A 26,594-nucleotide genomic window follows, 5' to 3' on the forward strand; every position below is an offset into this window, starting at 1 on the left:
ATATTCTTTCCCACCTTCCATAATAAACCTGTGGGGGATTTTCTAATTATCCTACTCTGATTCATAGATGAGAATATCAGGCTCATTAAATGGCACAGCATGTTCTCTAGTGAGGGGGAGGGAAGGAGCCCATCATCCAGTTGGGACTGCCACCCTGGTGGGCCAGGAGGATGCAGAGCAGCTGCAACATGGGGAGTTTGGGTGGCATCTCTGTAGACAGGGAGAGCATGAGAAATGTGGCAATGGGGTACCTTCAAACACCACGTTCAGCAAAGACAGATCCAGTGAAAGGGAGACTTGAAAGAAAGGTCAATCAGGGTGGGAGAGACTGACACATGGATTAGGAGTGGAGCAGAGGATCTTAGTGGGGTGTAGGTCTAGGTGTCCTGGCCAGAATCCAGAAAGGTTTGACTCTCCCTGTAGCTTCCACTTTTCTTCAGTATAGATAACCTTGAGCTACATCCAGTGTTTGTACCACATCCCCATTTCCAACTTCTGGAAATCCAGTAGAGACCAAGGCAGTAATAGAGCCCCACACAGGGCTTGTTTTGGACATAGTGAGCTAAAGCCTTTGAGTGCCAACCCTCTCCTCATTATCTTATCCTAACTTATCATAATCAAATTTTATTTTAAAAAGCAACTACTTGCATTTTCTTTTCTTTCTTTCTTTCTTTCTTTCTTTCTTTCTTTCTTTCTTTCTTTCTTTCTTTCTTTCTTTCTTCTTTCTTTCTTTCTTTCTTTCTTTCTTTCTTTCTTTCTTTCTTTCTTTCTTTCTTTCTTTCTTTCTTTCTTTCTTTCTTTCTTTCTTTCTTTCTTTCTTTCTTTCTTTCTTTCTTTCTTTCTTTCTTTCTTTTCCTTTCTTTCTTTCTTTTCCTTTCTTTCTTTCTTTCGACAGAGTCTCGCTCTGTTGCCCAGACTAGAGTGCCATGGCGTCAGCCTAGCTCACAGCATTCTCAAGCTCCTGGGCTCAAGCAATCCTCCTGCCTCAGCCTCCCGAGTAGCTGGGACTACAGGCATGTGCCACCATGCCCGGCTAATTTTCTTCTATATATATTTTTAGTTGTCCAGATAATTTCTTTCTATTTTTAGTAGAGACAGGGTCTCCCTCTTGCTCAGGCTGGTCTCGAACTCCTGAGCTCAAGGGAGCCTCCTACCTCAGGCTCCCAGAGTGCTAGGATTACAGGCGTGAGCCACCACACCCGGCCACCACACCCGGCCGCAACTTGCATTTTCTACAACAGGTAATGTGATTATTGTAGAAAAGTGAAACAATAGATGAAGTAAAAAAAAAAAATCATCCATAATCCAGAGATAAGCATTATTTACATTCAGCAAAATGAAATAATACTGTACATATTCTTTGTTTTGTAATATCTTATTTTTCTGAATCCATTTATTATTAGTCTATACATGAAAAAACAATTCTGTGAGACCAAATTTTGCTCAGGAGACCAGCCTTGAAAAAACAAACAAACAAAAAAATACCTCAAAATCATAGCTCACTGCAACCTCAAATCAAAGTATTACTTATGTTTAAAAAGTACACAAATCATCAATGTACAGCTTGATGAATTTTCAAAAGGAAACATGCTACTATAACAAGATTAGAATATAACCAGCACTCTGGAACACCTCCCTTGTGACCCTTTCTAGCTACTACCCCCCAAGGATAATCATTATCCTGACTTTTAGCACCATAAATTACATTTTCCTGCATTTGAACTTTATATAATACTCTACTGTGAATATACCACAATTTTAAAAATATTTTCTTCTGTTGATAGAATTTGGATATTTTCTATTGGGGACCATTACAAATTGTGCTGCAATGAACATTCATCTCTGTGACTCTTGATGAATACCAGAACAGACTTCTTTTGGGCATATATCTAAGTAGTAGAACTGTTAGGTCGTAGGGTATGCATATGCTCAGCTTTAGTAGATACTGCCAAAGTTTTCCATAGTGATTGTACCAGTTTGCCCTGGTATCAGTTATGTAGGGGAGTTCCAGTTGCTCTACATCCTTATCAATATTTGATATTTTTTGTGCTTTTCATCTTGCCATTCTGGTTGGTATATGGTAGGGTCTCATTGTGTATTTATTTTACATTTCTCTGATGCCTATTGAAGATGAATAACTTTTCATATGTTTACAGGCCAGTTAGACATCCTCTTTTGTAAAATGTTCAAGACTTTGGCCTATGTTATATTGGGTTGCCTGTCTTTTTCTTATTGATTTGGAGTTCTTTATATAATCTGGATACTTGCCCATTGTTGGATATTTGTATTCCAAATGTCATCTCCTTCTCTGTGAGTTGCCTTTTTGTTCTCCTGAAATATGTTTTTGTTGATGAGCAGTAGTTTAAAATTTTTAATATAGTGCAATTCATCAGTTTTGTCTTTTATGGTTGATGCTTTTTTTTTCCTATGTTTTTTTTCCTCTTCAGGGTCATGAAGATGTTCTCCTATGTTTTTGTTCAAAAACTTTATTGTTTTATCTTTCACATTTAGATCTTCGTCTGGAATTGTTTTATTATGTGATCTGAGATTGGGATTAAGATTCATTTTTTTCCCCTATAGCAATATCTAACTGACCCAGCACCATTTACTAAAAGTATCATACTTTCCCCACTGCATTTTATCTGGTCTGTTTTCTGGAATCTCTATTTGGTTCCATTGGTCTCCTTTTCTGTCCTTTGGCACCATTTTTAATGGCTGTATACTATTTCATTATCTGCAAATGCCATAACTTAACCAATCCCCAATTACTAGGCTTTTAGCTTGCTTTCATTTATTTTTCTAGCCCCGCCCCCAAACTTTCAATTCAAATGTATTTTCTAAGACCTATCTTTCTACTCCTAAAATAACATTTTCTGTTTCATCAGTGAATCTTTTATAGCCCTCTCCCCAATTGTGTATGCTATAGATTCTTTTTTTTTTTTTTAAGTACAACTGTGCTATGGAATAAAAGGAAGTAAAGGCCCTTGTCTGGGGGCTGCACAATGGTAGCTGCCACCCAAAGGAAGGGTCTTTTACTGAGCCCAAGTCTCTAGGGCTGTTGGCAGAGTCACTGTCATGCATGGGAAGAACTATTTCCAGCTGCAGTAGCAATCCTGGAAAATCCTGGAACTTTTTTTTTTTTTTTTTTTAAGGGAGAGACAGGGTCTCGCCCTGTCACCCAGGATGGAGTGCAGTGGTACAATCATAGCTCACAGCAACCTCAAACTCCTGGGCTCAAGTGATCCTCCTGCCTCAGCCTCCCAAGTAGCTGGGATTACAGGGGTGCCCAACTACGCGTGGTTAATTAAAATTTTTTTTTTTGTAGAGACGAGGTCTCACGATGTTACCCAGACTAGTCTTGAATGCCTGGTCTCAAGCTCTCTTCCTGCCTTGGCCTCCTCCCAAAGTGCTGGGATTACAGGGCAATCCTGGAACTCTAAGAGCAGCAATGGCACTGTATGGACATGTATGCCAGTAAGGAGGCTGAAGAATCTCTCCTTACTCTCACACAATCTTTTACCACCTCCTTTTCTGAGAAGCCCACCCCCCTAGGTTTCACCTCATTTCCCAAGGAGACCTTCCTTTTTTCCTCCACACCTTATCCTGAACTTCATCTCTTAATTCTGAAGATAACTTAAGTCCCACATAAAATTTCTCAATGAAGATGTTCAGGGAAACACCCACAGGAGATGAACCTAGAAATGTTCATCTTGCCAAGGAAAACTTAAACTTGCAGCAGAGATGATCTGCTCTAGTGACGTGTTGCGGTCCAACAGGACAGCAGGCTGGGGCCAGAGCAAAGTCCTGTCCATGGCTTCAAGGCTAGGGAGGTTCTGTTCCCAACTGTGGAAGGATGTGCTCTCCTAGCCTTTCTCCCACCTCGCCCAGGAAGAGGGGTCAGAGCCAAGAGCGTGCAGATGTGAGCTGTGCAGGAGCAGAGGCAATGGAAAGGGCAGGAAGGTGGAGAGAGCTGATCTGGTAGAGACCAAGAGGCGGGGTTGCTGTAAGGGCTATCAGAGGAGGGGGCTGGCAGACTGGAGTGACAGTAATGTTTGCTTTCTCCTAATTAATGCGGTTTCCTTACAAACCCCCTGCTGATTCCCAGCTGGTTGACTCAACCATAACAACACGTGGCTTGCCCTGCCTGGGCAGGGAACTGAGGCTGCGAACCTCCCAAGAAGGGTCTGGTTTCATTTGCAGCCACTGCCTCTCCTCCCGCTCAGTGGCTTTGAGCAGATGAGGAAAGGGACAGCACCTCAAGCTGTGGTGAGAACTGGGGTGGGATGACAGCCAGGGACTGGCTGCTCTGGGCTCGCCTGGCTGCATACCTTGGTTTTCCATGACCTTTTAAAAAGGGCAGTTCCCTCCTGTTTGGGCTGCTGTCTCCCCAACAGGTATGAATAGGGGTGGGGTGGGGAGACCTTGGACAAAGAACCCCTTGCTTGGTGGTGGCCTCTCTACAGGGGTGGCCTCTCTACAGGTTTGTCCTGCTTGACGCAATGGGCTGGAAACAATTGGGGCGTGTCTTAGTCTTTGCTAATTTGACATTTTCCATTGGTTTTTCAGTGTTGTTTCTCTTCCTCACCAGGACGCTTCTTACTCTGCCCAGGTTATTCGTTTTATCTACTCATTTGTTCATTAATTCATTTCACCAGTGGGTATCACTGTTGAGCAGCTACTACATGCCTTTTGTAAAGGTGTGATGACAGGCACCAGGTGAACATTCTGCAGGGGTGAAAGCTTTTGTCTGGCAAAGAAACATTTTACAAACTTGATGATTGCCCTGGAATTTACTTGCTTTCTCTCCCTTTTTTTTTATTTTAAAAATTTTAGCCATTTTAGTCGTGAAATAAGGTACACATTCAAAAAAAGTACGTAAAACTTAAATGTACCAGATAACAAATTAATTATAAAGCAAAACTAATTCATTTCTTTGCTGGATCATGAAGCCATGCTGCTGCCCTAAAAGGGATAAAGAGGGAAAATACAAAAAGAAGTTGAGAGGTAGCTTTAGAGGCCTTCAGAATCCCGAAGCCTTCTGGGAAGGTGAGGCTGGAGAGGGAGGCCCCAAACAAAACTGCCTGCTGAAGGGGAGAAGGCCTGCCATTGCCTCTGGGCGCACTCCCAGGCCCTGGCCACATTCCAGTCCAAGTGAGAGGTTCAGCCTGTGGTTGGGGCCAGCGAGGCTCACTCAGCTCACTTTCCTCTTGGTCTGAGCAAGCCCTGGCTACGGCTGGGCATTTCTGCAGAGGGCTGGATGCCCTTTCAGAAAAGGCTTCGATGTCCCTGTCAGGCTGAGAGACACATCAGATTCCTCTCACCTGGTGCCCAAATGTAGTTCTTACGTAAGGAAAAGGTTTTATTTAACCTTTTAGGACACTTTGGAACTATTCATACAATTTTGCTAACTATTGGTGCCCTGGGCAGATGCTGTCCCCTGTATGCACATGAAGCAATACACAAAAACAGTAGGAAAGAGCTGCAGACTGAGAATCAGGCTCTGCCCTAACCAACTGGCAACATGCAGCCGGATATTTGTGCTCTCTGTGCCTCAGTTTCTCCATCTGTAAAGAGTCCCATCTGGTTCTAGGATTCTGATTCCATGCACAGTCCCACCTTTGGAACCCAGAGTGTAGGAGTTCAGTCTTTAGCCTCCTCCTCCCTGCTCTGTTGCCTTCAGAGTTCTCACCCACTTCTGCTCCTCAATTCTCCCCTGGACGCTGACAAGCCCCAAATCCATGGCAATGCACTTTTGAGCTCCAGCCTTCAGTTTGCAATTGCCTGCAGAAGTTTCTGTTTGCTTCCTCTGAAGGAGCTTAAGTGCACGGTGTCTAAGTAAGGTGGTCACCACCTTCCTAATAAATGCTGTCAGTGCTGTCCTGGTCACTCACAGAGTCACCATCAACTGCCTCTGACCCCAATTTCCACGGTTTTCATAAATATCATAAATTTCAAAGTTACTTCTTAATTTCTCCCTCTCCCTTACCATTTCAATTTCCACCACCTTCCAAAACCTCAATATTCCCCTTGCCTTCAGTTTCCCCACCTCCAATCTACTCTACTCCCTACTGTCTAGTTTTTCCAGACACCCTTGGTCACTTTCCTGCTGGATGGCAGCTCACCGTCTACCATTGGCTTTTATAAAGTATAGTTCGGGTACAATCTTGGGCCTCTCTCACACCTAATGAATTGGAGCCTCTCACTGGGGAGCTCTGAATTTATATTTTTTAGCAAACTCCTAGAAGACTAAAGTCTGAGACCTGCTAACCAAAGGGTCTGAAGTCCCAACTCCTGAGCTTGGCATGTAGGGCCTTCCATGACATTGCATCCCCTTCCTTTCCCACCTTTTCTTCCTTCCTTTCCCACATAGACTTACAGAAACCACCCCATTCTTATTTTCCTTCCCTCTTTTATTACCTCATCTCCTGATCAAAGCCCTCCCTTCCTTCAAGGCCTGGCCTGAGTCTCACCTCCTTCACCAGGAATTCCTTCATCTGATCTCCCCACATCCTCTGTCTTTCTTCTTGTCACCCAGAGCTGGTCTGCTCCTACCTGTGGCTACTTCATTACATGCTGTCCCACACTGGCCAGGACTCTCAGAAGGATATTTATGACTTCTTATAACCAGCTCAGGGTGGCAGGGTTTAGTTGGGCCTCTGGGCAACTGGAACCAGAGACTCAAACACCTTGAGGCTCTTCCTCATCTTCTCTTGTCTCTTTTTCTCTTTGTACTTTGACTTTATTCACTCACCGTTCTCTCCCTTGAGGCTGCCAGCAGCTCCTGGCCTTGACACAGAGGCTGAGACATGAGGACTGTAGTTCCCAGTGCATCTATGTGGAGCAGGCGCAGGGAAGGCAAAAGAAGGGGAGTTTCCCCAAGGAAGGAGGAAAAGGGAAAGTGCTGGGCGGAAAAACTAATAGACATTCACCATTGTGTTAGTTAGAAGTTGGATCGGCTACGCAGGACAGAAAATCCAGTGGCTTAAATAGATGGCAAAAGACTCCGGAAGTAGTCAGAGACCCAGCCTCCCTCTAGCTGTGGCTTTGCCACCTCATAGTCCCAAGTGGTTGTTTGGGCTCCAGCCATCATGCCTATATATTCCAGGAAGCAGAAAAGAGAAATAAATGAGGAGCAGCCTAACCCGCCATCCTTCAAAGACGCCTCCGAGAAGCTGTGCACACTTGAGCTTGAGACCCCACTTGCCAGGGCTCAGCCACACAGCTGGACCCAGCTGCCAGCTTCTGGGAAATGCCTTTATCCTGGGCAGGCACAAGTGGAAGGCCTGGAGGCTCTGGAGTTGCCACTGGCCATCTGGGTCAGCCTGGGACAGTCCATTCCTCTCACTGAGCCTCAGTTTCTCCTCTTGTAAGAAATGATGCTGGGGAGTCCCCAGGTGGGATGGACTGAGAGTGGGCCCTGATCTGGCAGTGGGATTTGGCACAATCTCTGCTAAAAGGTGGATTTGAATCCAGAAGTGATTCCCAGGGCCTCCCATAAATCTGGGGGTTACAGAGGGCCAGGAGATCACCTGGTCACAGGCCAGGGAGGGCATCCAGATGAGAGGGGGCCACCTTAGGAACCAGCTGGCATGGGCCCCCGGAGAGTGCTGCTGTTTGGAATGGTTCTCCACAGAATCCTGGGAAGGCCTGGTGGGAGACAGGAGCCACCGAGTGGCGTCAGGAGAGGGAGGAAGCAAACAGCTGAAGAAGGCCTGGGAGTCACCGCTGATGAGCGAGTAGGAGACCTGCTTCTCAGTGCTGGGTGTGCCTCTGACTGGCTGGGGGACCTGGGGCTCCCTGCCAGGCTGCTCTGGACTCTGGTGACCTCTACAGCTGAGCAGGAAAGGCCGGGCAAGGGAGGCTCTGAGGTGGCCTTTAACTTTATGATTCTATCGCTTGAGAGCTAAGTACTTCCTTTGTACTTCATCAGGGGCTGGGCAGGCACAGAGCAGGGAGGCAGGGAGCCAGGGCTCTGCCCTTCCTTCTCCGTGCTCACTGTGCCCCTGGGGCACTCCAGGAAGACAGTGCTGAGGGAGGCCAGAGGGTGGCGGGGCAGTGAGAAGACTGCTGGGCCAGGACAGGGATCGCAGCACCCCCTCAGTGCCACCCGAGGCTCGTGGAAACCTCGGAGTGAGCTTTGCATCTTGACAGCAAATTTATTAAAGTTGAGGGTAATAATAATAAAATAATGTCAACTAGATTTTGCCTGGGACACAGGTACTCACGCCCACACGTTATGTGCTCCACGCACAGCTCATGGGTGTATGCATGCGTGTGTGTGTGTGTGTGTGTGTGTGTGTGTGTGTGTGTGTGTGTGAGGGGGAGAAACAGGCAGACAGGCAAAGAGACAGAGGCAGAGAGGTAGTTGTCATAAATCAATGTTTGGAAAAATGCCACCTTTCCCCTTTGCTCACTGTTTCCTTTTGACCCCAGAGAAGATTTTCTAATGCATTTGTCGCTAAGAGCTGCCAGGCAGTGGAACGGTGGAACGGAACGTGAGAACCCAGGGGAGGAAGTGGAGTCAGGTCCCTTCGCATTCCCAATGGGTAAATGGAAGGCACCTGGCCAGAGTGGAGGAGGAGGGAGAATGCCGTCTTTCTCGCTTTTAGCCCATCTGGCCTTTCAAAGAGACCTATGCCCTGGTACCCTCCTCTCTGAGAAAATGCATGCAGGCTTCCATGGAGGTAAGGGATAGATGGGGCGACCCTTAGAGGGGCAGCTAGCTCACTGCTTCCAGGCTAGGTTGGTCCTTGGATCTCCGTAGGGGTCCCGGGCCCAGGCCATTCCACAGCCTCAGCTGCTGACCCTGTCTCTGAAGGCTGGTGTGTTTCATCTGTTAATACCTCAGGCCTCCAAGTCACCAAGATCTGAGGGTCTCTGACAGTTGGAATCACTTCTCATTGTCATACTAGTCCTGGATGGCAGGAAAGGGCAAGCGGAGGAGGTTCCTCTTTCCAGAGAGGACAAATGACTTGCCCAAGGTGACCCAGCAAGTCAGAGACACAGTCCTAGTCAGTCAAATGACCTGACTTCTAGAAATAGAGGGATTGAATTTACTCTCTGGTTGGGAGGTGGGAGGGGCTGGAAAGATTTTTTCCCCCTGGGGGGTCAGGTCATCTGCAGAGGAGAAGTTCCTGGGGGCAGCATCTTCCTTGGTGTCCTATGCATGGTCACCTGCTGAGGCTGAGAAGAGCCTGCTCCCCCAACCCTGGTCTGCCCAGGGAGCTGATGGGGGAGGGAGCAGAGCAGGGAAGGAGGACGGGAGAGGCCAGGATGGGGAAGATGGAAAGGGAGGAAAGGGCCTGGGGACTGGAGAGGGAAGGGAGCTGGAGAACCAGCAAACAGTCTCCTGGAAGACAACTGGTTTCCCCTTTCCAGCCTCCCCGCCCGCGGTCCTCACTGGAGACAGTCATTTAGAATAACGAGTCAAAATTTGATTACATTCCCTTCCAGCCTCACAGGGTAACCAAGGATCTCCCCTGGAAGGAAGGAACCGGGTGGCCCAGGCTCCTGGCACACTCTCCTGGGCCTAAACAAGGGTTTCCCCCTCCCGTAGTTGTCCCTCGCTTGAAACACAGGTTTGGCTGGCTCCAACCCCCATTTTCTACTAAGGTTTACATTCTCCTTGTGTCTCCTGCCCGCTGCTCCTCCTCCTCTTCCTCTCTGCCCTCCCCCGTAATGTCCTCACCCTGAAGCCTGCATACGGTATAAATATTTAAGCACATCTATTATTTCCTGTTTATTATCAGTGTAAATCCTGAGTTCATTCATTGTGCATCTGTCCCCTGTATCTGTCAGGAGGGGGCCCGAGGGCAGGGCCACGTGTCCATGATTCTCTAGGAGCACAGCAGTGCCCAGGGCAGCTGCATCGCTAATTCCGGCTTTTATTTATTCATTTATTTCTGCAATTAAAAAAATTAGGCATAACATAAAATTTACCATTTTAAAGTTAAGTTATGGTTCCAGTGGTATTGAATACATTCACATTGTTGTGCAGCCGTCACCACCATCCTGTCTCCAGAACTCTTTTCATCTTGCAAAACTGAAACTCTGCACCCCTTCAACACTAAGTCCCCATTCCCTCTTCCTCCCCCTCCTCCCTGCAACCACCATTCTACTTTCTGTCTCTATGAATTTGACTATTCTATTCTGGGTACTGCATATAACTGGAATTGTACAGTATTTGTCTTTTTGTCATTGGCTTATTTTGCTTAGCATAATGTCCTCTGGGTTTATCTGTGTTGCAGCATGTGTCGGAAGTTCCTTCTTTTTTAAGGCTGAATACTACTCCATTATGTCTGTGTACCACACTCTGCTTATCCATTCATACGTGGATGGATGGGTACTTGGGTTGCTTCCACCTTGTAGCTGACGTGAGTAATGAATGATGCTGCTGTGAACATAGGTGTACACATTGGCTTTCATTTTTTATGATAAAAGGCTGTCTCTTATTGATGGCTTACTACATACTCAGAACTGTGTAGACTTAATCACTTCATTATCACAAGTACCTCCTAGGCGGCAAGTATTCTGTTTTATGTGTGAAGACATTGAGACTCTGAGAAGCCAAGGAATTTGTCCAAGGTGAGGAAGGGGGAGGGCGAGAATGAGAACCTGTCCCTGCTCTTTAACTACGGCCTTTTACTGCATCCTGTTGACAATGGACGTGAAGATGGAGTCTCCAGTCTGAGAGGATCTATCCTTCTGTCTGGATGGTTCCATCAGGCGAGGGTTCTCATTCTGGCCTGCATGTGAGCCTGGGAACTATAAAAGAAGACGACGCCCCAGCCTCTCCCCAGAGTTAAACAGAACAGCTAAATAGAACTCCCTCGGGTCTGGAGCCCAGCTCCCAGCATTTTTTGAAAACTCTCCAGGTGACTGTATGTGCAGCCAGGGTTGAGAACCCCTGGGTTAGAAGATAGGAGAGGAATAGGGCAGAAGAATTGATTCCCCTGTTCAGCCTCTTTATCTTTCCCTGTGAACTGTGTCCCCCCCACCCAAGGGTGGCATCTGGCCATGAATGCTCTGAATCCAATGACTCAGAACCCCCGGGATGCCTGCCTCCTCCTCTTCCTTCAGCGGTTCTGTTTAGTGGTTCTGTTTAGAGTGCGTGTCCTCTCAGACAGGACAGAGGCCCCTGCGAGGCCCTGGAGGGACCTATTAAGACCAGCCAGACCCCAGAATGACAACAAGCTGCTGACGGCCCTCAGGCAGCCAGAACTGGATTGCCTTCATCTCCCCCTCAGGGGAGAGGGAAGTGGGGTGGAAGGCAGGGGTCAGAGCGTCATCAGAGGGTGGGAGAGAAGGAGGGGGAGTGGGGGGCCCTACAGGGTGGGGCCAGGGAAATCAGTCTCCACGGCTGCCCTAGCTCTTTTGCCTGTGGCTGTAGCACAACTCCAGTGGTGTCGTGCCCCCAACCCCACCCTTCCCTGAGTCTCCCTGAGCTCCTCTTATATCCAGGGTGGTGTTCAAGACTGGAGAATTTCCAGGGTGGGCCAAGAACTCCAAGATTCACGTGGGACCAGCAGTCTGCCAGCTCAGTGCCCACAGCAACATGGAGGACGGGGTGGGGGTGCAACAGGAGGAGGCCAGCCTTGGGCACGGGGGAACCTGGCTTCCGCCACTGCCCTGCTGTGTGACCCTGAGCAATTGCTTCTCCCTGGGCCTCCGCATCTCCACCTGCGTTATAAAGGGTTTGGCATAGATCCTGGTTCCCAAGCTCAGCAGCACATTGGAATCCTTTGGGGAGCTTTAAAAACTACCCATGACTGGATCTCATCCTCAAGAGATGATGCTTTAATTGGCAATGGGTTGTGGCCTGAGCATCAGGATTTTAAGGAGATCCCCACGTGATTTTAATTTAAGGCCAAGTGTGAGAACTGCTCTTCTAGGTGACTGCTTCCTAACCATCAGTCACATCATGGCACCCATAGGACGTGAGAGTGTTCGAACAACACACTGTTTCTTAATCGCTCTGTGCCTCAGTTTCCTCATCTGTACAATGGGGATAATAATAGAACCCACTGGGTAGGGTTGTTGTGAAGATTAAATGAACTAATGCACGAAAGCATTTAGAGGAGCACCTGGCAAGTAGTAAAATGCTTAATAAATGTGAGCTAAATATAAATGTTATTATGAATATCATCCTCCTGCTCAGCTCCAGATCTGCCCCCACTTCCGCCCGCGGCCTTATCCCTCCATGTTCACACACTTACCTCACCGAACCAACTCAGCCTGATAAACATTTACTAGGGGTTTTCTCTGTAACTGTGTGTGCCAGGTATTGAAGGAGGGAGACGCGAACAAGTTGGAGCCTCTGCCCTTAGGGTGCTGAGTCCCCTGGGAGGCGGACACGGTGTGTATGGAGATACCTCTGAGGCTGGACACACAGAGGTGAATGAGACAGGTTTCGGCTTTCAGGTGGCCCACGGTGCAAGCTCGACAGGCGTGGAAACAGACCTGGCAGGAAGATGAAAGGGCTGTTTGCTACAAAACCTGCTGCCACCCTTTTTGCTTTCTGTGGATGTAGCATGGTTCAGCTTGGGGAAGTGATTCTTTCATGGGGAAATCACAGCAATGGGCCCCTTGGGTGAAAAAGGCATGGCCTAAATGGGTGAAAACAAAGTCAAGAGAGAGTGAAAGTTTTGCATGATATATGATGTGAAGAAACTGGCATCTCTGAGAAGACAACTAGCCAGACAGGAGCACTGATGGGGCCCTCGAAAGAAGGCCAGTGGGTGAGGGACATCGAAGGAATCCCCAGGCAGAATTAAGTCTCATCTTGATTTTTAACAAATGTCATTTCTTGGCCAGGTGCTGTGGCTCATGCCCCCCTGTAATCCCAGTACTTTAGGAGGCTGAGGCAGGAGGATCATTTGAGCCCAGGAGTTTGAGGTTGCTGTGAGCTATGATGACACCACTGCACTGCAGCCTGGGCAACAGAAAGAGACTGTCTCAAAAAAAAAGTATTTTTCTTAGTAGGTGATTTATTTGCATTTTTCAAAATTTTAAGAGTATGAAGCCATATAAAATGAAAAGTCTTCCTCCATCCCTGCCCCCAGCTGCTAAGATTACCACCAGTTTCTTAGGTGGCTTCCCAGAGATATTCTAGGTCTATGCAGCGAATGAATACAAACATACTTTCCCTTTCTGTACTCCCATCCTTACCTCTCCCCCTTTCTTTGGCAAATATATCATTCACAGTATCCTGCACCTAGCTCTGTATTTACTTAGTATTTGCTTAACTTTGTATTTACTCAGCGAGCATACCAGGAGCAGCAAGAGCTTCCTCGTATTTTTTTTTTTTTTTTTTGCAGCTGCAGTGTTCCACTGTGTGTATGTACCAGGGTTTATTTACCCAGACTCCTGTTGTTTCACCTTGATGTTGAAGCTGCTTCCTGCTCTGTGCTATAATTTCCCACCATATACCTGAAAGTTCAGGAAAGTCTGCTGCACAGATGTGGGCTCAGGAGCAGATCACCCCAGGGCAGAGGGCTTCAGTGAGGAAAGGTTCGGGAGAGCCCCCACCCAGCCCTCAGAGACGCTGGGAAGGGCTTTGCATTTTCCATAGCGTGTGACTTGGGGCACAAGCCGTCCCACTGGATGTCATAGGAAAGAGTATGTCAAGGAGGCCCAAGGTCAAGAAGTCATCCAGATTTGAGATACCCGGGTTACTCAAATAATGGCAACATGTGGTGCATAATTAGAAATTCAGACAGATGGGGTAGTGCAGGCAGAGTCCCAAGGTCATAGACTGCCAGAGCTGGGAAGGGGCCTCAGAGACCACCGAGTGCTCCTCTCTCACAGTCACAGTGGTACAAACAGTTTGGAATGTACTGAGCCCTTGCTCCGTGCCATGCGGCATTGCCTGTGCTGTACATCCATGAATCCATTTAAACCTCACACTGATTGAAGAAACTGAGGCACAAAGAAGACACGTAACATGCCCGAGTTCACAAAGCTAGTAAGTGAAGAGCTGGGACTCCAACCCCGAGTCTGCCTGAGCCCGTGCTCTTAACTTCACACATTCTGCTTCTGTACGGTGAGGAGACTGAGCCCAGGGGGATGTCACTCAGCACCTTGGTGGCAGAGCCAGGGCCAGAACCTAGGAACCCTTTAGGACCTCCTTCCAGCACACTGCCTCAGTTTGCCTGGTGAGCTTAGAGGGGGTGGGGTGGGGCAGGCGGAGGAGTCAGCAGGGCCGTGGGTCTGTGGGGTGAAGGGAAAGGCTGTGATTCCTTCCGGGTGGTGGTGGGCGCAGCCTGGTGCCTGTGGCCATGCTGACCTCTGACGTGACTGGTTGGCCTGGGATGTGTCCCGCAGACCCTGGCTGTTGACTAACGAGATACACCTGGATCACAATGCTCTGTCCAGCTGTGTTTCTCCTGTTGTTGGCTTTTCTGTGGCCTGAGCTGGCTCCTTGCCCTTGCCCCAAGCCCACCAGGTCTCTCTCTACTCACCCGTAATTGGCAGCACTACTTTACCATAGAAGCAGGACCCACAGTGTTTTAGGGGCAGCAGGGATTGGGGGGCGGTAGGATTTACTCAAGAAAGCAAAGCAACCGCATGCAGCGTAGAACTGTGTACACAGTGAGGGCTTCATAAATGCTCTCAGGGGTCTCCTGTTGAGGTCTAATGGGAGTGACTAGGGGGTTATGGCTTCAGGACCCTCTTTCTGACCTCTTTTAGGATGGGCCACTTTCAAACACTGTCCTAATGTGGCGATGGAGCTCCCCACATGGCTGCCCCCCAGCCCCCAGTCACAGCTCAAGCTTCTGTGCACTGTACGTCTGAGCCCCGCTGCAGGTCTGTCCCAGATTGGGAGGCCACCCCACTGCACAGGTGAATAGCACGGGATGGAGCAGGTGGCCAGCCCCTCTGCTCCTGCTGGGCTGTGGCTCTCGCCACACAGGCTTCCCTCCCATAGTTCTGCTCATGTCGGGCCCCTCCAGGGCATCTCAGTCTCCCTGGCACAGCGGCTGATACATCTGTAGGCACTCATTCAGGCCTGCAGGACCAGCGAGTGCGGCCAGCAGCCTGCACTTCCCCATCTTGGACCAATGCTCTGTCTTCCTCGGCTCTCTAGTCTGGCCCTCGTCTGAGTCCTCCTCCTTCCTGACTCCCAAAGGAGCTCGCGGTTCTGTCCAGCCTGTCTTTTGTCTTTTTCTTTTTTAACCAGCTTTATTGAGATACAGTTTATATACCATTCAACTCACCCACTTAAAACGTACAATTCAACGGCTTTAGTATGTCACAGTGTTGCGCAACTGCCCCACAATCAGTTTCAGCACATTTCCCTCGCCAGCTGTCTTTTGGCAGCACCCTCCCTCCTCAGCTTTCAAACACCCATAGGTCTCCTCAACTTAGAAAAAGCCTCCTCTGACCCTTCTCTGCACTCTCTGGACATTGTGCAACACACTTCCCTCCTTCCGTGACTAAACCGCTTGAATGAGTGGTTCACACCCACGGCCTTCATTTTCTCAGATTCAGTAAACATTTTAAAAAGTGTCTGTGAGGTGTGATGCCAGAGGTTTTCATATACATCATCTCATTTAATCCTCACAAACACTCTGTGAGCTGGGGATTATTTTCTCTATTTTATTTTATTTTTTATTATTCTTTTATTTTTTTTGAGACAGAGTCTCGCTCTGTCACCCTAGGTAGAGTGCGGTGGCATCAGCCTAACTCACAGCAACTTCCAGCTCCTGGGCTCCAGTGATCCTCCTGCCTCAGCTTCCTGAGTAGCTGGGGCTACAGGTGTGCGCCACCACACCCAATTAATTTTTTCCATTTTAGAAGAGATGGGATCTCCCTCTTGCTTAGGCTGGTCTCAACTCCTGAGCTCAAGTGATCCTCCCACCTCGGCCTCCCAGGGTACTAGGATTATAGGTGTTGAGCCACTGCACCTGGCCCATTTTCTCTATTTTAGAGGTGAGAAATCCAAGGCTAAGAGAAAGTACCTTGCCCAAAATGCTTGGTCAGGATTTGAACCCAGGTCTGTGTGAGTCCAGAGTTGGTGCTTTGCTATACTGCCTTGTCCCTGTGGCCAATTCAGCTGCAAAGTCCAGCTGCTGAACTTCTCACTCATTTGTGGGAGCTCCTTGTCTCCCACCACCCATCAATGACCTTCCTGTTCCAACCAGAGTGATGCTCCTCATGCTGGTTTGTTCTCTCCAAGACTTTGTTCAAACCATTCCTTCCACCTGGCATCCTTTTCCTTCTTCCTTTCTACTTTGGAATACCTGAAAATCCCATTTTTTAACAACAACAAAAAAAGATCTTGGCCAGGCATGGTGGCTCATGCCTGTCATCCTAACATTTTCAGATGCTGAGGTGGAAAGATCACTTGAGATCTGGGCAACATAGTGAGACCTTGTCTCTACAAAAAAATGAAAAAAATTTTAGCTCGGTGTGGTGGCGCATGCCTGTAGTCCCAGCTTTATTTTATTTCATTTTTTTACTTTATTTATTTATTCTTTTTTTGAGACAGAGTCTCACTCTCTTGCCCAGGCTAGAGTGCCGTGGCGTCAGCCTAGCTCACAGCAACCTCAATCTCCTGGGCTCAAGCAATCCTTCTGCCTCAGCCTCCCAAATAGCTGGGACTACAGGCATGTGCCACCATGCCCGGCTAATTTTTTGTATATATATTTTTAGTTGTCCATATAATTTCTTTCTATTTTTTTAGTAGAGACGGGGTCTCGCTTTTGCTCAGGCTGGTCTCGAACTCCTGACTCAAACGATCCACCGGCCTCGGCCTCCCAGAGTGCTAGGATTACAGACGTGAGCCACAAAGCCTGGCCCAGCTTTAATACTTGGGAGGCTAAAGTTGGAGGATCATTTGAGCCCAGGAAGCAGTGAGCTGTGATCGTGCCGCTGTGCTCTAGCCTGGGTGACAGAGCGAGATCCTGTCTCAAAAACAAAAAACCAGAAAAACTTAAAGGAAGTGAGGAGCACATGAGGATATTTGGAGGAAGAACCTCTGAGGCAAAGAAAACAGCGGGAGCTGAGGCCCTCAGGCAGGAGTGTGCCTTGAGTGTTTGAGGCCAGTGTGGCTGGAACACAGGCTGCAGGGAGAGTAGGGGCAGGAGGGGGAGGGGGCTGAGGTCAGGGCATGTGGTTCCGGAGGCCACTGCGAAGGCCTGGCTTTCACCCTGAGTGGGAAGGGAGTCACTGGAGTGTGCTGAGCAGAGGAGGATGTCGTTGGCTTAACTCTGGTTACTAAGTGGAGAGAAGACAGTAGGGTCCAAGGGCAGAAGGGAAGCCTGTAAGGAGGCCGTGAAGCAGTCCAGGAGAGGGGATGGTAGCTTGGTGCAAGCAGTGGGTGTGGTTGGGAGTGATGGGTTCTCAATACATCTTGAAGGTTGAGCCCACAAGATTTCCTGACGACTGAAGGTGTGGGGGAGAGATGTTAAAGGCAGATCCTAGATTTCTGATCTGAGCTGTTGGAAGGATGGAGTTGTCATTAGCTGAGATGAGGAGGCTGTGGGTGACGTGCGTTTAGAGGGAAAGATCAGCGGTTTGGTTCCAGACGTGTTGCGTTTGAGATGGGCCGGTGGGCACCAGGTGGGGCTGATGCAGAGGCGGGTGAAATCCTTTGATCTGGGGGAACTTGAGCGTCTGGTACTCTGCAGCTGGGCGGCTGCTGGGCCCTTCCCGAGGCCAGCCGGTGCTGTTCCTGCAGACTAGAGCTGTGCAGTGTGTGGGGCGGGCCTGCTCCTGAGGCTTGGTGTTCTCATTTGTAAAACTGATATAAAAATACTTATTCTGGGGGATTGCCGTGTATGTGTGTGTGTGTCGGGGGTGCTGAATGGGATAGCACACATAAAGCACTTAGCACAGTACCTGGCACAAAAGCAGCGCTAGATGAATGGTAGTTAAAAAATAGCAAAGAGCTAACTTGAATTGGCTCCTGCAGCCCAGTCATCAAACGGGTTAAGGGGGTGTGGATTAGGGAGGCGTGAGAGGAAGGGCGAAGCATGGAGGCCGGGAGCCTGTGGGATGTGATTTCATTGTTCCAGGGGGACTGGAGCTTATCAGGCAACAGGAAGGGGAACGGCTTGTGAAAGTGGGTGTAGGGGCCACCCAATTGCAGGTGATGGAGCAGCTCGCTGGGTTAGGGTTGAGCGGCTGTTCTCTGAGTGTCCCCCCGCCAGGAGGGTGAGGAGAGGCTGTCTGGCTGCCTGGGGACGCAGCCCCTTTGCAGTAGTACCTGTAGGAGATAGTAACCAGTTCTTCATTTTTTAAGGCGCATGTCTTCTAGAGGGAGAATCCAGGATTCCCTTGGCTTTTTTCTTAGGCCTAGCACATGGTGTGGTGTACAGTAAGACTTCAGTGAATGTTAGCATCTGTCCTTCCCTCTGTATCTATAAAATAGTGGCTAAACCTTTTTTTCCAGAATTGCTATGAAGATAATACATGATAACATATAAGGAGGCATCTTTGCAGCAGTAATGATATTTTTTTCTTTTTCAAAGTATTTTTTCTTTCTTTTTTTTTTTTTTGTTTTTCTATTTGATTTTAACTTTTTTAGTTTTTTCTTTGCCTGCTTCATTTTTCCTTCATAACGGCAGTGATGACATTTAATCCCCAGGATAATTGAGTTCAGAGATGTCCAATAACCTCCCTAAGGCCACGGGTACTAAGGGGTGGAGGGGGATCTGGGACAATCGGAGCCAGCCGGGAGCCATCCGTGCTGGCGGTGGGGGTCTTCGGTAAGTTTAGAGAGCCAGGAGGGCAGAGCCTGGGGGAGAGGAGGGCAAGTCAGGCTCTAAGCAGGGCATGGCTTTGAGAGCAGGTCCCGGAGTGAGATGGGTGTGCTGGATGCAGGAACTAGATGGTGAGACCCCAGAAAGTGGGCAGGGAGGGGAGTTGGGGAAGACGTCTCTCGCAGCTTCCTGCTGCTCTTAGAGCTGAGGAGCGAATGTTTTGGGCATGGACCAGGCCAGATCTCCCGGAACCCTCCTGGCAGCCTTGCCAGAGAGGTGCTGTCCTCCCATTGCATAGATGAGGCCGCTTAGGCCTGGAGAGGGTAAGGACCTTGCTCTAAGTTGCACAGACCAACAGAGATGGAGTCGGGATTGTGACTCAGCTCTGTTCAACTACAAAGGCTGCCCTCTTCCCAGTACACCAAGCGGTCGTCGTGACCCCAGGCAAGAGGGAGATGGACAATATCAGATGACCTTTTGAAGATCTTTTCCCGCAGAAACATTCTCTCAATCTCTGCTCCTTGGTCTCCCTCCACACTCGACTCACCCCTGCCTCCTCCCTTTCTCTTCCCTCCTCAACCAGTAGTAACCCCACTGGCTGTCTGCAGGGCTGCTGGAGGAGGAGACCAGCAGCTGTGGTTACTCAGATTAACCCTCTACTGCCTGCCCACCGCCCTCCCACCCCCTGATGTGGTGGTGAGGAACCCCTCCCCCACCTCCTGCAGTCAGCCGCTGAGGCATATTTCCCAGAATTAGAGCCACCCGAACAGCTGGCTCAGGAAGGGGGGGGGCAGAAGAGGCTAACAGCTTCCAGATGTGCCAAGGCCTCAGTTTCAGTGGTCTCCTCCTGTGGCTGGGAGGCTGAGACGCGCTGGCCCTCACATCCAGGACTGCAGAATTGCCAAGGCAGCCAGGCAGATCCCTTCTTGCAAGCTGTGTGCAAATCTACATGTTCAGGGACAGGGAGACCTCCATGCTGCACCTGCAGGGGCTTCTGGGAAGACCCCTGCAGCCCAGCTGCTCTCTGTGGCCTGGGCTCAGCCCAAGCAGTCCCTATCAATATTAATATGGATACTAGTAATACTTAATATTAACGTTACTAACAATACTATCTACCCTGCCTATACTGCTAGTGGTGGTGGCCCCAGAGCGTGGTGGTTTCAAGTGCAGGGGCTGGATTCACAGTGCTTGGAATCAAATCCAAACTCAGCTACTTACCAGCTCTGGGATCTGAGGCAAACTGCTCATCTCCCTTAGCCATGAAATGGTTTCCATTTCATAAAGTCATTATTAGGATTAAATGAGATAATCTATGTGGAGTGCTTGCTACAGTGCCTGGCATGTAGTGAGTTACTATCATTCAGAGAGTACCCGCCTTCTTTCAGAGGCCGTATCCTTGCAGCCCTGGAAGTTGGCTATGAGCATTGCCATTTTTATGGGAATATATTGAGGCTCAGAGAGGCTCAGTTACTTGTTCGGGGTCACACAGTGTTAAGGGCAGGGCTGCACCTTAAACCCTGGCCCAATGAACTTTAAAGCCCAGGCTGATTATATTGTGCCCTCCCCTTTCCTTATCATTTTCCCATCAATGGGAAGAGGTTATAGGACCTGTTGGGGGCTGAGGACATCGTTTTATGTCCTGCTTCTCTGAAGAGAGGCCTGACTCAGAAAGATGGGCAACAGCTTGGGGGTTCAGAGGGGCCCTGGAAGCAGAAGGCAGGTACCCTAGAGGGGACACTAGGGACAGGAGATTCAGGAGCATGCAAGCAGCAGGGGCAGGGTATCCAGAGGTTGGAGGGAGTCCAGGCTGTCCTAGGGTGCCCTCACAGAGTATGCAGAGCCCCCAGGAGCAGATCCCCAGGGGCTGCTGACTGGGCTTTCTCTGTGTGTGTTTCTGGCTTTGCCAGTGGCTGCTCCCCTTCCGCACGTCTTCTCCTCTGCTGGGGCGGGGTGGTGGAGGGTCTCCAGAATTCCCCTTTGTGGGATGGGGAGGACAGGAGACCAGGGAGGAGGAGAACCCAGAGCGAGGGGGCCGGAGCCAGCCAGCAGGGAGGCCCGCCATTGGCCCATGTCCCAGGGCCTGGGCCTGAGGGGGGCTGCCTGCCCCTCACCACTCCCTCCCTCTGCCCCCTCAGTATGCCTTGGCTACTGAGCCTGCCAGCTGGGCCCCCGCCAAGCCAAACAGCTGCCAGGGGGAGAGGAAGAAGCATTTCCGAGCAGAGAGGCCCCTGTGGGCTCCTGCTGAAGCCTAGAATCCCCCTTTCTTACCGCCAAGAGAAGAGAGATCCGTGCACATGCACACAGGCATGCACGCATGGCACCGGGGAGCCCAGGCTTGGGGGCAGAGGGCTTGGGACGATGCAGGGTCGGGGTGAGGGTGGCGGTCTGGCTTGGACGTGGCCATGGCTGCGCCAGGTAGTAGGTTTGGGGAATTAGGTTTGGCTCACTCAGAAGTTGAGGGGGATGTAGTAGGTTGAATAGTGCCCCCCCCCCAAAAATGTATGTCCACCTGGGACCTGAAAATGTGACCTTTTCTGGAAATAGGGTCTTTGCAGGTATAATTAAGGGAAAGACTGAGATGAGATCATACTGGATTGGGGTGTGCTCTAAATGCAGTGAAGAGTGTCCTTCTAAGAAACAGAAAGGAACACCAAGACACAGGGGAGAAGGCCATGTGAAGGCCATGTGAACACAGAGGCAGAGATTGGAGCGCCGAGGAACGCCTCGAGCCACCAGAAGCTGGAAGAGAACTTGGCCTTCCTGACACCTTAATTTCAGACTTCTGGCCTCCACAACTGTGAGAAAATAAATTTCTGTCATTTTAAGCCACCAAGTTTGTGGTAATTTGTCACGGCAGCTCTAGAAAATGAATACAGGGGGGCGCATGGCAAAAGGGGTGGGGTGGGGAGCAGGTAGGTGGGGGCCTGACGAGAAAGCCTTGGAAAACAGAATTTAAAACACTGGTCATTTGTCATGTTATGACTCTGTGCCGGGCACTTTTAAAGATACTTATCTCGATCCTCACAATGACCCTGCCAGTGAGAATTATGGCTTCCATTTTACAATGAGGTTCAGAAACACGTTCGCTCCATTTAGTTGGAATTCCGATATAGGGTCCTGCCCCTATGCCTGGCTTCTGCCACCTCCGTTCAAGGGAAACCTCAGCAGATTCCAGGTCAGATGGCGCCTGCTCTGAGTTGGAGGGAAGGTCCCCAGAAGTCCGAGAGGGGAACACATTGTGCCTCGCTGGGGAACGGGGGCAGAGGCGGTTACCCACTTGTTCCGAAGGCCTTGTTCTGTGCTGGGTGTCCTGGACAGTCTCTACTCAGCACGATGTTCTCGTGGTCCTCAGGGACACGGCTGATGGTCTCTTCATGCTCCTGAGCTTGGAGATGCAGGTGAGACGTCCCTACTCACCTCATTCCCACTGCTCCAACCGCCGTCACTCCCTCCACGACCATCGTCATCTCATCAACACCACCACCTCTGCCATCGCCACCAACAAGGCCCCCAGCACCACCCTCACCACCTCTGCCATCGCCACCAACAAGGCCCCTGCACCACCCGCACCACCTCTGCCATCACCACCAACACGGCCCCCAGCACCACCCTCACCACCTCTGCCATCACCACCAACACGGCCCCCAGCACCACCCTCACCACCTCTGCCATCACCACCAACACTGCCCCCAGCACCACCCTCACCACCTCTGCCATCACCACCAACACGGCCCCCAGCACCACCCGCACCACCTCTACCACATTCTCCATAATCAGCTTCATCTTTACCACCACCACCACCACCGCTGAAACTGTTAGAGTGACTGTCACAGCCAGCACTTCCACGTCCGTGTAACCACGTCCAGCACAAACCCTCTATCCTTCCATCACTGCTACAATCACCGTGACATGATGGCGAGGGGAGAGGCAGGGCATTACTCGGGGAAGATTCTCTGTGACAGGACAGCTGAGCAGAATTTAGCAGCGGGTGGGAGGTGTCGGGATGTGTCTGGCTCACCGTCAAACGCTGCCCTAGGTTCGGCCTTGTTGAGAGGGAGGTGAGTCTGCCAGGCTGGAGTAAACACTTAGTGGGACAAGCTGTCTTCACGGGCGTGGGTTTGGGTGGGTGGAGGTTATTCTAGCAACACATTTTGGCCATGCCTGGCTCATTATGGTCTCTGGGGGATGTGAATTTTGGCGGGTCCCTGGCTCCTGGCCACCTGCCTGGCCTGGCCATGGCAGTGAGGTCATGAGAGTGGCTGTACTGGGAATACTGGGGGGTGGGGAGGTGAGAGGGGCCCACCCTGGCTGGGAGAGGAGCAAGGCCTCTCTCCGCTGGCTGACTTTATCGAAAGCGGTGAGGTAAGCATGAGCCTCCCCACTCCATTTCTCCAGACACCCCTTCCTCTGCCTGCTTGTCACGGGCACTGGCTCCGGTGTGTCCTGTAGGCTCTCTCTGCCAAGGGTTCTGGGTTCCTCTTTCCTGGGAGACACCTTGCTGGTCAGATCAGCCAACTGAGGGAATACGGGCACCACAGGCTCTGATCTGGGGATCGGGAGAGAATTGACTATCAGAGAGGGATGTCCTATTTCCCCACTTTCCCTTCAAGTTAGGCCAAATGTGTGTGTGGGGGTGTGTGTGTGGGGGGGGGGGGGTGAGGGTGGCAGAATGTTCTAGAAGCTCATATCACAGCCGCTCTCCTCACCCCTTCCCTGCAAACCCAGCCACCTCTGCTGCCTTTAAGGACTGGGGACTAGCTGTGGGAATAGCCGACTCATCCTTCTAAACCCCTCAACTGTCCGAATGGTGGGCTAATCCCCTCCTGCAGGAACGCCCTTGAGAGCTGTGGGAAGTGGGAAACAATACTATCGTGGGATGTGCTTATCTCTGCATCAGGCGTGAGAGCTGGGCAGACAGGCTGGCGACTGGAGCGGCTGGGGGCCACTGAGTCCAGGGGACAAGAGATTGGAGGGTGGGGTCGGTGAGAACACTGGGGAGGGGCCTGGGCCTCCACCCACACCCTGGGAAATGAGTGGCTGGGCCACCTCCCATCTGCCGCTGCAAACACTCCTCAGGGAAGGCCTTTGCTGGCTTAGGAAAGACTCCAGCAGGACGTGGAGACCTTTTGAGGACCATAAGATAGTGACAGCTGGTGTTTATCCAGAGCTTTCTACATATCAGGCCCTTTCCAAGCACTTTGTATGTGTCCACTCATTTAATCTTTCCAATACCACTATAAGGTTAGTCCGATTACTGTTATCTGTATTTTACAGTCGAGGGAACTGAGGCACAGATAAGTGAAGGCATTTGCTGAAGGTTATGCTGTTGATGGGAGGTGGAGATAGGGTTCGTGTCCAGCCCGTCTGGCTCCAGAGTGTGTGCCAGGGTGGAATGGGGTGGATTTCCTCCTCTGAAGATGTGAGTCACCACAACAAACCTGCAGACCCTTCTACTCCCCCAGGGTCCCTACCTGGTGTGGCAGACAGCACAGAAATGGGAGCCAGGAGCCTTGGGGTCTTGTGCCCTAGCTTGCTCTGGACTGAGGGCGAATCCTGCTCTCTCTGGCTTCGATTTCCTCATATGCCCCATGTGCATTGGACCAAGTCAGCGATCACTGAGGGCCCTTCCAGCCCGGCAGCTAAAGTTGGCACCCCAGCTTGGAGTACTCCTGCTTGTTGGGCCTCCCTGGGATCAGCCTGGGCCCTGGGAATGGTTGAGGGGTGGGGGTGGGAGGGTAGAAGACAATGGCCAGGAAGACCCCTGTGTGTCTGGACAGCTCTTGTGTGGCCCTGTAGCGGCCACCTTTTTGACCGTGCTCTGTCAAGAGGAGCAGCAGCAGCACAGATCAGAGATGATAGGCCCCACCTGTGTGTGGGGATGGGGCGGGTAGAGGGTCTGGCTGGGATCCGGTTCCCGCCAACCCTGGACTCCCCTTGGCCTCTCCTGACTGGGCCCCTCCTCCCTCAAAGGTGGTGGTCCGACTAGGCAGACCCTTACCCCCCCCCCCACCCTCCTGACAGAGCACCCAGTGGCCAGCAAACATCTCAAATTATCCTTCTCACCTCACCAATCCCCTTCTTCCTCTCCAAACTACACTTTGGTTTTTGCCAGCAGGCATCACTGAGTACTTACTGTGTGCTGGACACCGTGTCAGGTGCAGGAAGACAGGGATGGGTCAAGCTTGATTCCTGCCTTAAGGAGCTCACAGACTGGTGAGGATTAACCCCGACCAGTCCCTTAGTCCTCACCCTCCATGCTCCATGGCTTTGGAGGATTACCAGAGGTGGAGGACAGAGGTGCGGGAGGGATTCTCTAGGGTCTAGACGTCAGAGAAGGGCACCAGAGTGGGCCGCAAGGGTGGCAGCTGGAGACAGCAGGTTCCCAGCTCTGGGTGGGGTACACCTGGTCCTGGGACCCCTTTCTCCTGACAGCTGCCCAGGCTGCCCGAGAAGAGGATGGGGGTACCATCTTCCTCCTTGCTGGAGGTGACTTCTGTCAGGGCAATAGCCTGTTTGCTGAGCTGGAACCTGGGGCGTGTTAAGGTCAGCTTGGATGTGGTAAGGAGAGGATCCCAGAATCTTAAGAAAGAGGAGCACAGAGCCACAGAGGCTGAGATGGAGGGAGAGGAGGGCAAGTTTCTATGTGGGAGAGTGACAATTAGAGAAGCTGGTGTCTGAGGTGGTAGGTCTGGGTGGGTTCATCTGTTATGGAAAGCAACTGCAGGGACTTGACCTGGGAAATGAGGAATAATCTCATCTAAAATATTAAGGTCATTCATTCATTCATTGCCAAGGTTTACTGAGTGACTACTATATTCCAGGCACTGGGGGCTTCAGTGGTAAAAAGACAGCTTCAGTTCTTGCCCTCATGGAAATTGTGTTCAATTAGAGAGAAAGATAATAAGCCAATTTTTACACAAAAAACTGATTTCAACATAAATTTGAAAGGCACTGGAGAGAAGTACAGGATGCTATGCTATGAGAGTTTGTTGCAACTGGACCTGCCTGAGTCTGTGTGATCTGGGAAGACTTCCCTGAGGAAGTGACATTTAAGAGAAAGTTTAAAGGATGAGAGCAGTGTGTTAAGATTAGGTTCAGCTGTCAGTGACAGAACACCCCCAGATAACAGTGGTTTAAACAAGACAGAAGTTTATTTTTCTCACGTAAGTGAGGTCCAGAGCTGGGCAGTCAGGGCTGACAGAACATGTCCTTGGCCATCAGGAGACCCAGGGTCCCTCTGTCTCATGGTGTTGCCCCACCGTTCTCACATACTCAGCTTCCACCTCATAGCCCCAAATGGCTTTTCCAGCCCCAGCCATCATGCCCACAGTCAAGTCAGCAGGAAGGAAAAATGGGAGAGAGATGGGAAGGGTATGCCCCTTCCCGTAAGGAAACATTTTAAAGGATGGAGCATACCATCATTTCTACTTACATATCACTGGCCAGAGCTTGGTCACATGACTTTGCCTAGCTGCAGGGGTTGCTGGGAATTCAGCTTTATTCTGGGTAGCCACAGGCCTATTACTAAAGAAGAAGGGGAGATGGCTAGAAGTCTCTGCCACAGGAAGTAGCCAGGTGGAGATGGGGGCGATAGAGATGAGAATGCCAGCACGTACGGAGGCCCTCAGGCAGGTAGGATGTTGAGAATGACTCAAAGATTCCCAGGTTCTGCTGTGATCAGCTAAGTGGTTGGTGGTCACATTTGCTGAGCTAAGGGACCACAAAGAAGGAGTGGGTTTGGTGACAAGTTCAGTTCGGACCCATTGCATTGAAGGGCCTGTGAGCCACCCATGTAGAGAGGCCAAATCTGCATCCTAGCTTGCCAGGAGGAAGGGCACAATGGCTAGGTTTGGATATAGGGCCATGGCCACAGGATGGGGAGCAAGGCCC

General features: G+C 50.3%; 1 protein-coding gene across 1 annotated transcript in view; it reads left to right on the forward strand.

Moving 5' to 3' along the window:
- RSPH9 (radial spoke head component 9) overlaps positions 1-26,594 on the forward strand; it is a 91,656-nt gene that overhangs the window by 35,856 nt on the left and 29,206 nt on the right. The window lies entirely within an intron of this gene.

This window comes from Lemur catta, chromosome 2, assembly GCF_020740605.2.
Source record: "Lemur catta isolate mLemCat1 chromosome 2, mLemCat1.pri, whole genome shotgun sequence".
NCBI classification, from domain to species: domain Eukaryota; kingdom Metazoa; phylum Chordata; class Mammalia; order Primates; family Lemuridae; genus Lemur; species Lemur catta.